The 12,066-nt window shown below is 42.5% G+C and overlaps 1 long non-coding RNA gene across 1 annotated transcript in view; it reads left to right on the forward strand.

Annotated features, from left to right (window-relative positions):
- Positions 1 to 70: 70 nt before the first annotated feature.
- Positions 71 to 12,066, forward strand: part of LOC135982651 (uncharacterized) — a 33,925-nt gene continuing 21,929 nt past the window's right edge. Inside the window, exon 1 of the long non-coding RNA XR_010600149.1 lies at positions 71 to 2,180. This is a non-coding gene — a long non-coding RNA (uncharacterized LOC135982651). The remainder of the gene's footprint in view (positions 2,181 to 12,066) is intronic.

Genomic DNA, 12,066 nt, shown 5'->3' on the forward strand with positions numbered 1-12,066 from the left:
GGCTGCTTGTCTCCTATTGGTCGATGTCCCCCCCCCCCCTTATGCCCTCTCCAGTCTTCTGCCCGCCTCTGGACTTGCTGTGTCAAGGGCACAGGAGGCGGCTGCTGCTATAAGCGGGGCTGTGGCTGCGCGAAGGAGAGCGAGCTCCCGCCTACAGACACGCCCGCGATAAAGGCTGCCTGCCAGCGTACTCCTCTTCATGCTTGATCCTGCCTGAGAAGTCATAATCCTTTGCATAGATAACAGCCATTGCTCATTATTTTGATGGTGGAAAATTGTGAAGACTGGTTGCCTTTAGCCACACCACCTGCTAGCAGCAGTTTACAGCACAGCAGAGGAAAAGCAGTAATATGAACTCTCTTGATTTTGTCCTAAGTTTTGGGATAGTTCGATTTTAAAAAACAAAACTCCCAGCTTTCACTAAAACATGTAACTTTCTAGCCCTCCTGGTTGTGGAGACGAGTCAGAAAATGTGAAGCGAGTGTATCCTAATGGTTAGACAACTGGTGCCTCCCCATACTGGGGGGGGGGACACACAAAATCTAAAAGAGAGGACATTAGTCAGGGGAGTGGGTCTCAGAGCCTAAGCAGGAACATCTATACTGCTATTTTTAGCCTTGTAGTTAGAGCCTAAGTCAGTTGACCTAGACTAGGAGTTCTCAAACTGGGGGGGTGGGACCCTGCTTGGGGTCATGAGGTTATTACATGGGGGAGGGGCACAAGCTGTCAGCCTACACCCTAAACCCTGCTTTGCATGCAGCATTTATAATGGTGTTAAATATATAAACAAGTGTTTTTAATTTATAAGGTGGGGTCACACTCAGAGGTTTGCTATGTGAAAGGGGTCACCAGTACAAAAGTTTGAGAACTACTGACCTAGGCAATGGGATATTCACCCCACACAAGCCCTGAGCTAGTTAATGTGGGCCAGAAGGGGTCTATTAATCTCCTATACTTGGAGCCAGGGCCTGATAAAGCCTAACTGTAGATGAAGCCCAGCTAGGGGAGAAAATGGATTAGGATTATAAAACTAGCAAGTGCAAGTAGGGAGAAGTGGCAGGGAAAGGGAACTAGCCAAAAACAAGGAGGAAATATGGAGGACAGTAAGCCCTAGGACCTACTGTGGGGTAGGGAGTCTGGCAAGAGGCTCAGAGGAGTGAAGTAGTTGTAGGGAGTAGAAGAAGCTCTAGAGGTAAAGCCAGAGATAGAGAGGTAGGGTAGGAAGGAGTCCAGGGCAACAGACACTGAGCAGACCAGGATTCCTAGTCATAAGGTTCCTGGACTAGAACCTGGACTTAAAGGTAGGTTTGGGCTTGGGCTCCCCTATTAGCTACTGGGAAGTGGTGTGAGCCCCAGAGGTAGAGCTTGTCTGGTGGGACTTTGATGACCTGGAAGGAGTGGGTGGAGGGGACTGTATAGTGACCTGGTTGTAGGACTGAGTTAAAGAGGGAGTACTTCTAGTTCTGAAGACCCAGAAGAACTGCATTATGAGCAGCCAACAATGGGGTGCCATATTGGGCAAATGCTCCTTCCCAGACCTAGCCACAAGGAGGCTAATCTGTGGTGAGTGGAACTCTTTACATCTGGGCTTTGAAGGTAATGTCTGTATAGTTTAGAAAAACCTGCAGTTGGCCCGTGCCAGCCAATTTGGCTTTATGGGGCTTGGGCCATTAGGTTGTTTCATTGCTATGTAGACATCTGGGCTTGGGCTGGAGCCTGAGCTGTGGGACCCTCCCATCTTGTGGGGTCCTAGAGCCTGAGCTCCAGCTCAAGGCTGGAAGCAATAAAACGCCCCTGCAGCCTGAGTCCAAGTTGGCTAGCATGGGGTTAGCTGTGGGTTTTTCCTTCTCTGTGTGACATACCCTGAGACTCTCTGCCACAGTGTGTGTGGCTCCCTGCCCCCCCACCCCCCCATTGTAGAATTACCTTTAGAGACTTGGTGAGAGCTGGTGGGAAGGGACTTAGAGACACAAGACACTCATGTGCAGGGGAGTGGAATAGAGGGGCATGCTTTCGTAGCAAAAGAGTCCTATTTAACTGCTGACCAGGAAGAAATAAACTGGTTTCAAAAGGGGAAGAGAGAAAAAGAGACTCCATGATTCCAAGAAGAAGCCATGTGCAGGAGGGGTGATCCTGGATACCGTAGAGGACTCTGACCTCAGCTCAAAGAACACCTTAAGGTGAGGGAATTGGGGCAGACATAACTATGCTAGCCTCAGTAGAGTTAAACATGGTTATATTAGGGCTGATCTTTGGCTTGATGATCTGAGGACTTGTGCCAACAAGGTAGTTGGGACCCTTTTGACTTTTTAGAGGAAGTCAGAGGTTCACTTTGATGAAATCAGTTGATGCATACCCGGATAGATTTAACTATATTACCTTTGGCCTAATTTTCTAACAAGGGCAAAAAGATAACAAATCAAATATAGTGGATAAACAAAGTGTAAGATCACTAGATTAACTTGTAGTGAACATGCCAAAGTCCTCCCTGTAGTTACTGGGATCAAAGTGGAAGTGCCAGGTGCTGAATTACAAGCAGGGCTGGTAGACTCTCTGCAAGGTCATTTGGGAAACAACATAGTGTGTCTATTTTAGACTTATAGGAAGTGTAACCAAAAAAGTGCCCACCCAGTACTCTGGGTGTCCTTGACAACTTTTACAAAAATACAGTCACAGATTTATATGTATTTATTAGAAAGAAGCAGAGGTTGGACTTTGACCTGTGTGCTAAATTTGAAATTCACAGCTTGTCCCTCCCTCTCTCTCTCGCTCTCTCTCTCTCTCATGATTAAAATCAAAACCTTGCAGCTGAATACCCCCAGCTGTCTGGGTGTCATTCAGCTCCACACTCTACAACATCACTCTTTTATTTCTCTCTCTCTCTCCACCCCCCCAAGAGTTTGAAACATAGCATTCTAAGGAAGTATGTGTCTGTCTTGTGCTTAGTAACTGGTTATTCCAAACCCTGATGTCAGGTGGCAGTGCCAATGTCTCATTTCTCAAGGATTAACAAGAAATACTTCTGTTTACTTTCTCCAGAAATGTTGAAAATGAGATTGGTACTTTAATACTTAATTATACAAGTGTCTTATTGGTATAACAAACAACAGCTGTGCTGACATGATGTAATATCACAGCCATACCCCCCACTCTTCTTTTGGCCTCACATTTCCATCCCAAGAGTGTCTGTGTGTTTAAGGCTTATGGCCCAATTTTCAAAGGTGCAGAGAACCTACAAATCTCATCTGGGTCAATGAGCGCTTCAGATGTTCAGTACTTTTGGAAGTTCAGACATTACTCAATTTTGTAATTACACAAGTATAACTCAATTGACTTCAGTGGAATTACTCCTGATTTTCACTGGTTCAAGTGAGAAGAGAATGGTGTACCTAATTAGAATATTTTTTTATATTATACTATCCTAATCCCATCAAAATCATTGGGACCTTTACCCCTGAATTTAAATCAGACTGATTTAGCTCTTGACTTCTAAATAAAACTACAAAAAAAATAATTTTTAGCCTGTTTTCCAACACATCAGATCACTTATGAAAAAATCCTGTTGCCTCTTGTTTCTGAAATCCTTTACTCAAGAAAGGTACAAGAAGAATTTGGCATGGAAAAAGGTCAGCTGCTAATTAAAATATCATTTTGCCCCCCTAATTCATGAAGTCAGTGGGGCTGCACGAGGGATAAACTTGGTTCACTCTGTTTTTAAACAGTTTAATTAGACAGCTTGTTCAAGGAGTAGGCCTTCCTCATCAGTTTATACTGGAAACTTTTTTTTAATTCATTTTTGACTATCAGGTTTAGGCCCTCTAGTGCTTCATATGATTAGTGCATCACTAATATTATTTATTTTGGTTCTAGTCTTGAATTTTGTTATGGGAACAGCATTAATAGAGTCACAAGTATTTCAGTACAGCACAAACAATGTAAAAGAATGCAAAGAACTAAAACTGTAGAAACTCTGAACAGCAGTTCAGTTTCACCTCTTTCACTGACAAAGCTTCTGGGGAGATCAAAGGTTCAGTAAGACCAGAGAATGCAAGTACCTTTTTATAATGGTTGTCTATTTTTTCCAGTTTTGTGGCTGCATGGGATCTTTCATCTGATACTTTAGAGATGGGCCAACAAAAATGTGTCTCTTGTATGCCCAGTGCATTCACCCTCTGCTAACTGGTTTTGGATAATCTCAATTATAACATTGTGCTGTGGTGCTCAGGTGGTATTTATCCCTGATCTTTTCTTAAAACAATCTGGAAAAACAAAGGCAACTCTTCACTGCACAGTTACACCCCTCCAATATTAATCAAGTAATACTATTTAAATGTGTTGATTAACATTTAATGGTGACACTGAATTAAGGGCCTGGATGTCTGTTTCTGGATGACGTATGGTTACACAAATGTAAAATAGGTTTCAGAGTAGCAGCCGTGTTAGTCTGTATCCGCAAAAAGAAGAACAGGAGGACTTGTGGCACCTTAGAGACTAACAAATTTATTAGAGCATAAGCTTTCGTGGACTACAGCCCACTTCTTCGGATGCATAAATGTAAAATACTTTCTTTCAGATTTTGCTGGCAATGACAAAACTCCTGTTCACATTGTGTGGGCCAAGATTTCACCCTATGATTAGTTTTGAAGGGAATAAAGTACTAGTGAAAAGTTTCAAATTGAGAGCCCTGGGAAGACGGTCTTTTATTTAAATACTACCTCGTGGCCAGAGGCAGTGCAGTCTTCTCCATGCAGTCCTACCAACATGCCTTCTACCTAATCTAGAGGTAGATTTCTGAATCTATTGAGGCTCTGGGAGTGGGTGGGCAAAAGCTGCCCACATCTAAAGGCCCCTGCCCTAGCCTAAGGGGAGGAGCCACTGGACACAGGCATCATGAAATTCCAGGGGACAACAAATGAAAAAACAGGGATGGGAGTGAGGGTCAAAAGCAGTAGGTGAGGAAGCATCTCTCTCTCTCTTCAAATTCTGTTCTTGGCTGCTGATTGCATTTCAGTGGAGTTAAGCACAGTAGCTGAGATTAGAATCTAAGAGGACAAGATTATACATGATTGTAGCATTTATAAATTATATATAAGACAAAGATTTTGTCATGGATATTTTTAGTAAAAGTCATGGGCAAGTAGTGAGCAATGAAGAAAAATTCACAGAAGCCATGACCTGTCCTGACTTTTACTAAAAATGGGGATCAGCCGGTCCCCACACCACCTGCAGCTGGGCAGCGGCCAGGGGCTGCAGGGGTTTCCCCTGCCACCCGTGTGGACCAAGGTACCCCACAGCTCCCAACAGCTAAAGGCTGAAGTCACGGAGGTCGCTGGAAGTCAGATTCCATGACTAAATCATAGCCTTAATTATATGGAGTGTAGGTCAGTGTAAATTAACTTTTTTGTGTTTTTGGTTTAAGAATTGGATGGAGTCAGGACTATATTTTTCTAGATGCTGTCCCTTTAAGGTTTGGAACTGGATTGAAGAGGTGAAAAGGATAGGCTATGATGAGCAGAATGTAGTCAAGAGTTTGTGGCTCTTGGAAGAGTCTCCAGCTGTGGAGCTTGTGAAAGGTGTGTGATCTTGACAAAAGATCTAATAAATGCTCTAGTTTAAAGTAGCCACCTGGTGGTCTGTGCATGTAACACTAGCAACAAAACAATCTGGATCTCTCTCTCAACAGAAATGTTCCATGCTCTTGCTCACATATAGGTTTTTTCTGGCTGGGTCAGAAGGACATATTTCAGCTTCATATTCTGCTTTTATTCTGCTCAGGTACAAATACAAGTGAAGCCCATTGTTAGTTTCCTGACAGGTTCTTCCTCCTCTCCTGCCATGTGTATAGTATATGAACTCCAATATGAAGCACAGTTCTGCCCCATACACCAACTCTGTTCAGATTTCAGTGGGTGGTACTGTTAAACTTGTCCAGACAGATGCCTGAAATGAGTGGTTGATTAAATCTATTCTATCAGCAATTAAAAAAAAAAAATCTGCCACTGTTGTCACACTAGTGGAGTGGAGGCTGTTGAATTACAGCGTATTTCTAGTTCTTGATGTTCAGGATTTCAGTGTAATAACTAATGTTTGACAGGTTTCAGAGTGGTAGCTGTGTTAGTCTGTATGTATCAGCAAAAAGAATGAGGAGTACTTGTGGCATCTTAGAGACTAACAAATGTATTTGAGCTTAAGCTTTCGTGGGCTAAAACCCACTTCATAGGACGCATGCAGTGGAAAATACAGTAGGAAGATATATATACACACACACACACACACACACACACACACACACACACCGAGAACATGCAAAAATGGGTGTTGCCATACACATTATAACGAGAGTGATCAGTGAAGATGAGCTATTAGCAGCAGGAGAAAAAAAACCTTTTGTAGTGATAATCAGGATGGCCCATTTCCAACAGTTGACAAGAAGGTGTGAGTAACAGTAGGGGAAAAATAAGCATGGGGAAATAGTTTTACTTTGTGTAATGAGCCATCCACTCCCAATCTTTATTCAAGCCTAGTTTAATGGTGTCCAGTTTACAAATTAATTCCAATTTAGCAGTCTCTCATTGGAGTCTGTTTCTGAAGTTTTGTTGTTGTTATATTGTGACTTTTAGGTCTGTAATCGAGTGACCTAGCTGTCTTTACAGGCCAGTCTAGTACATTCAGACTGGCCAGTAAATATTCTATCATTTAATTTTTTGTGGGTTATTCAAATGCACAAATGTAGTGCAAATGAGCTGATAGTGATAATTTTTACACTAATGGTATATAATACCAGGGGAAAAAATAGGAGTTTTTTTCCTTTGCAACCTGTGGCTGCATGGGTGACACTTCCCTGCACTTTACTTCTCAGATCAGATTTCATGCACCTGGGTATTCTGCCATGCAGAGTAGTAAGATGTGCCCCCTCTTCAGTCTGTGGGATACATACATCTCTTACAAAGTGGTCAGCTGAATGAAACAGATGTAGTTCTCTTGCACCAAAACTCCAACACTTTTTGTGGCTTACACTTTCTGTACAAAAAATGGACCAAAATAAATAGGAAGCACTGTACATTATCACTTTTAGCAAAGTAAGTGCCTGATTGAGTTGCCCATATGACCAGCAGGGGGCCCACTATCCAGTCTCTGTCCTTCTATATCTTGTGCTGTAAAATGTTGTTTCATTACAAAGGGCTGGTCCACACTAACCCCCCACTTCGAACTAAGATACGCAACTTCAGCTACGTTATTCACGTAGCTGAAGTCGAACTATCTTAGTTTGCACTTACCGCGGGTCCACACGCGGCAGGCAGGCTCCCCCGTTGACTCCGCGTATTCCTCTCGCCAAGCAGGAGTACTGGCGTTGATGGCGAGCACTTCCAGGATCAATCCGGGATCGATTTATCGTGTCTAGACAAGATGCGATAAATCGATCCCAGAAGATCGATTGCTTACCGCCGGACCCGGAGGTAAGTATAGATGTACCCATAATCTCACACAAAGCATGGAGTAGGTTCTACCTTTCCTTCCTCCAACCTGCATTCCCAACATGACTCACTTTCCATTGTTGCTGGTTTTATTCAGTCTACCCTTGGGCCTGGTCCATGAAGGGGCCTGTGGGTTGCATTGGTAGTTCATAGAAAGCAGCATGGAGAGGGCAGTGGGAAGAGAAGATGGCTAAGAGGAGGCTGATCTGGTGCATGAGACCAGAGCCCAGTGCGAAGGAAGTAGAATTGTTCTGGGGACCGATGTGGGGCCTAAGGAGGTTGGAGGGAATCTGTATCTTTGGGGAAAGGGGTAAGAGAGAGGACAGAAGTGGAGAGGAAGCCAGCACAGCAATTGGTGGAGGGGGTGGGGGAAGAAGAGGCATGAAGATAAATATATTCAGTGCATAATACTAAGGATGAGTGTATTTGAAATCAAAGGATTAAGCTCCCCTGGACCAGATTCGTGTTTACTTAGTGTTGGAGACCCCAATCTGCTCCTGCATAGAGTATGGGCCTGATTCTCTACTCTGTTATACCAGTACTTCCACTGATTTTGAAGGAATTGCACTGGTGTAAGACTGGTGTAATTGAGGGGAGAATCAGGTTCACTATTTCCAGAAGAGCAGAACTGAATCTCTGGTGCAGGCCTGGGAGAGATTGATTTTGTTTTGTGGTCACTAAGAAGGCTAATGGGCAGAGAACAGATGTTATGCAGGCTGCATACCAGTTACTAAGGAAATTCATAGCATCCATATGCAGAAGGTTTGAGGGGACGCTCATTAAAGGTACAACTCTGTGGAAGCTTTGCTTTGAACAGAAGCGAAGACCTAGGCTTGTCTGGTGTGAGGATGACAGGCTGAGGCCTTGGCTACACTTACCCGCTAGTTCGGCGGCTGGCAATCGAACTTCTGGGTTCGACTTATCGCGTCTAGTCTGGACGCGATAAGTCGAACCCGGAAGTGCTCGCCGTCGACTGCGGTACTCCAGCTCGGCGAGAGGAGTACCGCGGAGTCGACGGGGGAGCCTGCCTGCCGAGTGTGGACCAAGGTAAGTTCGAACTAAGGTACTTCGACTTCAGCTACGTTATTCACGTAGCTGAAGTTACGTACCTTAGTTCGAATTAGGGGGGTAGTGTAGACCAAGCCTGAGTGATTAAAGGCTCAGTTGTCCCCTCCCAGGTAGCGAACAGCAGGTCAAATTGCAGGTTTGAGGAGTGAGGCGACAAAGGGTTAACATCTCCAGCTATTGTTTGAGAAGAGCATTGTATGGTTTTATCAGGATCCTATGTACACATCCAAACATGACCAAGTGCTTAGTTACTGACAAGGAATCAGATATGCAAAACAAAATAGGGTCTTTTTAAATCTATTTCTTTATAAAGAAAGAATGGGCATGACAAGCCAAAATTGCAGAGTACAGATGAAGGTCAGTACTGAGGTTTCTCCTCAGGAACCTGTCAGTAAACTCTTGCCCTGTCACAATACAGCTGAACATGTTCTCCTGCCAGTGTCCCCCGGCATGCAGCCAGCCCTTCAGCACAATCACAGCTGCTTTGAAGTGTAGTTCAGACAGTTTCACAATACTATTAAATCAATAATGAGAGGTTTCAGAGTAACAGCCGTGTTAGTCTGTATCCGCAAAAAGAAGAACAGGAGTACTTGTGGCACCTTAGAGACTAACAAATTTATTAGAGCATAAGCTTTCGTGGACTACAGCCCAGAAGTGGGCTGTAGTCCACGAAAGCTTATGCTCTAATAAATTTGTTAGTCTCTAAGGTGCCACAAGTACTCCTGTTCTTCTTTTTATTAAATCAATAGTGTCACTTAGCAGCCGCTGAGGCCAGCAGTGGTAGTGGCAGCACTCACAGCAGCACTGGTACAGTGCACAGAAAGAAGGGGGCAGGAAACTTATCTACAAACAGTTGTATGTAACAATACAGGAAATTCGAAGATTATCATAGTGCTATAAGAGTACTACACTTCATAAAACCATGTATATACAAATATTCAGAAATTCTGGTAAGCATAATAAATCTGCACTGGCTGCTCATTTCAAACAGAAAACTTAAAAAGTATTTGGAAACATGGGTAGGGAGCCTGCAAATAAAGTGCTAGACTAATTTATCAAATATTAACCAAGAAAACCCCTCGCCCACATTATTTCCTAAGGGCCAGATTCTGCCACTGTGATGCAGTGTGAGTTGTCCCATTGATTTCATAAGAGCTGCTTGCAGAGTAAGGTACTGTGGGAACTAAGGGTGGCAGGATTTGGCCCTGAGTTATAATCAAAAGCTAGCCTTTAGCAACTGATTTTATTTCTCATTTCACACCTTTTACAATACTTTTTCTCTGGTTTCAAAATTCATCTTTAACAAAAGGGACGTGGTATCCTCTTTTTGCCTTTTCAGCTTTCTGTGACATTACAGAAAATAATGGACATCACACGTATTTAGGACACAATGGGGCACAAACTGAACCTCTAACCATGCATTTTATGGGACTAATAAAATATAACTAGATACAAATAATTGGTTGTGTAATTGAAAATAGAACACTGAAGATGTTTAGATGATGAAATATTTACATGTGCCTGCCTGTTTTTACATAAATAATCAATTAGGTAGTTAGCTACTTGATTTGCATAAGTTATCATTTGCACATAAAGATGCAGCTTTTGTGTTCAGAAAACTTAACATAATTTCACAACCTGGCTGAAAATTTGGCTCCACGTATTACTGACTACTATATAATAGTCCTAATTTGACATACCAAAAAACCCCTACTTTAAAGTTGTTAGAAATCTTACTTAAGAACACAACAAAAGCCTTAACAATAATTTTACTTGATTTTTTTTGCATGTTTAACAACCCATTTTCACAATTCTTGTAGATCTGATAAGATTCTTGTAGACATACTGGGGCATGTTATAGAAGGATTAGAATGTTAAAGATAACCTCAAAAGAAAAAATATTGGAGGCTTGCATTTTTTCTTCTTTGTTTTATAAAGGTGACCTGAACTTTTGAAGAAGAATTTTTAGGATTGCTTTTTTACCTAACAGGTATCAAAACTTGTCTTCTCAGCTGCACTGGTTGTCTATCTTTTATGACCCAAACATGTGACTGGGAAGATCTCTGTCCTTTCTTAAAAAGGAGTGGGATGTGAACTTTTAACAAGAGAACTTTTCTTCCAACCATTTAAGTTACATAGGCCTTAAAACAAAGTTCTAAACAGTCTGAATAAAAATCACTTCTCTAAGTTAAAAAGGATTCACTTCCATGGTCTCTGTCTTAATCCTACCAGAACTCCAGGAATCCCAAGTCTTTCACAGAATCAAAGTAAATAAGACCTGAATTTCTCCTGTAAAATGGTCTGATTTAAAAACAACACATTGTTCATGCCCCCTTTACACCTTAGGTAAAATGTGCAGAAGCCCAGTTTTTTTTCTTGGCTGTTACCTGTAACTGTGCACCTCCTTGCTAGTGTGAGTTGTGAGAACTTCAGGGTCACATTTTCAAAGAGGCCTCAACCTGCTCTCCATTTTTGTGCACACAACCTTGCATACACAAATTGCTTCTGCACAAAAAATATAGATTTTTGTGTGTCTTTCTGAGCTGTATCTCAGTTTTGCCTTACTCAGAAGGGGAAAAGGAGAGCATAGGAGCCCTCTGTGGCTGGGTTTAGCTAGGGACTGATCTAGTCCCTGGAATACCCTAAATCATAGGAACATACGAATTATGACACTGGATCAGACCCAAGCTCCATCTAGTCCAGTATCCTGTCTCTGACAGTGGCCAGTACCAGATGTTTCAAGGTGTAAGAACTGTACAGTAGACAGATGGGGGATGATCTGCCCCCCACAAGGGTCTCATCCTGATCTCTGAGATTGGCTTAAGTGCCAAAGCACAAGGTTTAATCTCTTCCAAAATCAGTCCATGTGATGTGACTTTTTTTTCCCCCATCAGGAAAAATGGTTTGTACAGCTGGTCATTCGTAAGGTTGGTGTTTGTAAAATCAAGGTTCTGCTGGGTTTGCAAATGAGTTGTGTGTGCGCAAAAAAATATTTATGTAGGTGACTGGATGGGCAAGTTGCATGTAGACAAAGAGGCCAGGTTTTGTAAATTTGGCCCCTTATGTTAGCTTAACTTGCTTTTAAAAATGTATTTGTAACCAGTTGTAAAGCAGTAGTTTTCTAGACTGGGTCAAAACTTGCAAGGTGTCAAGAGACTCCAGGGAAGTGTTGAGCTGAATGACAGCTCAAGTTGCTCAGCACTGTAACAGACTGGCCCTGTAATAGGTACATTTTACTGTGCATATATATATATATATATATATTGCACTGTAATTTCTTTGTACACTTGTATGGTTCAGGCATTTAAGACTATAACGGCCATACTGGATCAGACCAAAGGTCCATCTAGCCCAGTATCCTATCTTCCGAGAGTGACCAATGCCAGGTACTCCAGAGGGAATGAACAGAACATGTAATTGTCAAGTGATTCATCCCCTGTTGCCCATTCCCAGCTTTTGGCAAACAGAGGCTAGTAGCTAATTGATGGACCTATCCTCCATGAATTTACCTCGTACTTTTTTG

Source organism: Chrysemys picta, chromosome 3, assembly GCF_011386835.1.
Source record: "Chrysemys picta bellii isolate R12L10 chromosome 3, ASM1138683v2, whole genome shotgun sequence".
Taxonomy (NCBI): Eukaryota; Metazoa; Chordata; order Testudines; family Emydidae; genus Chrysemys; species Chrysemys picta.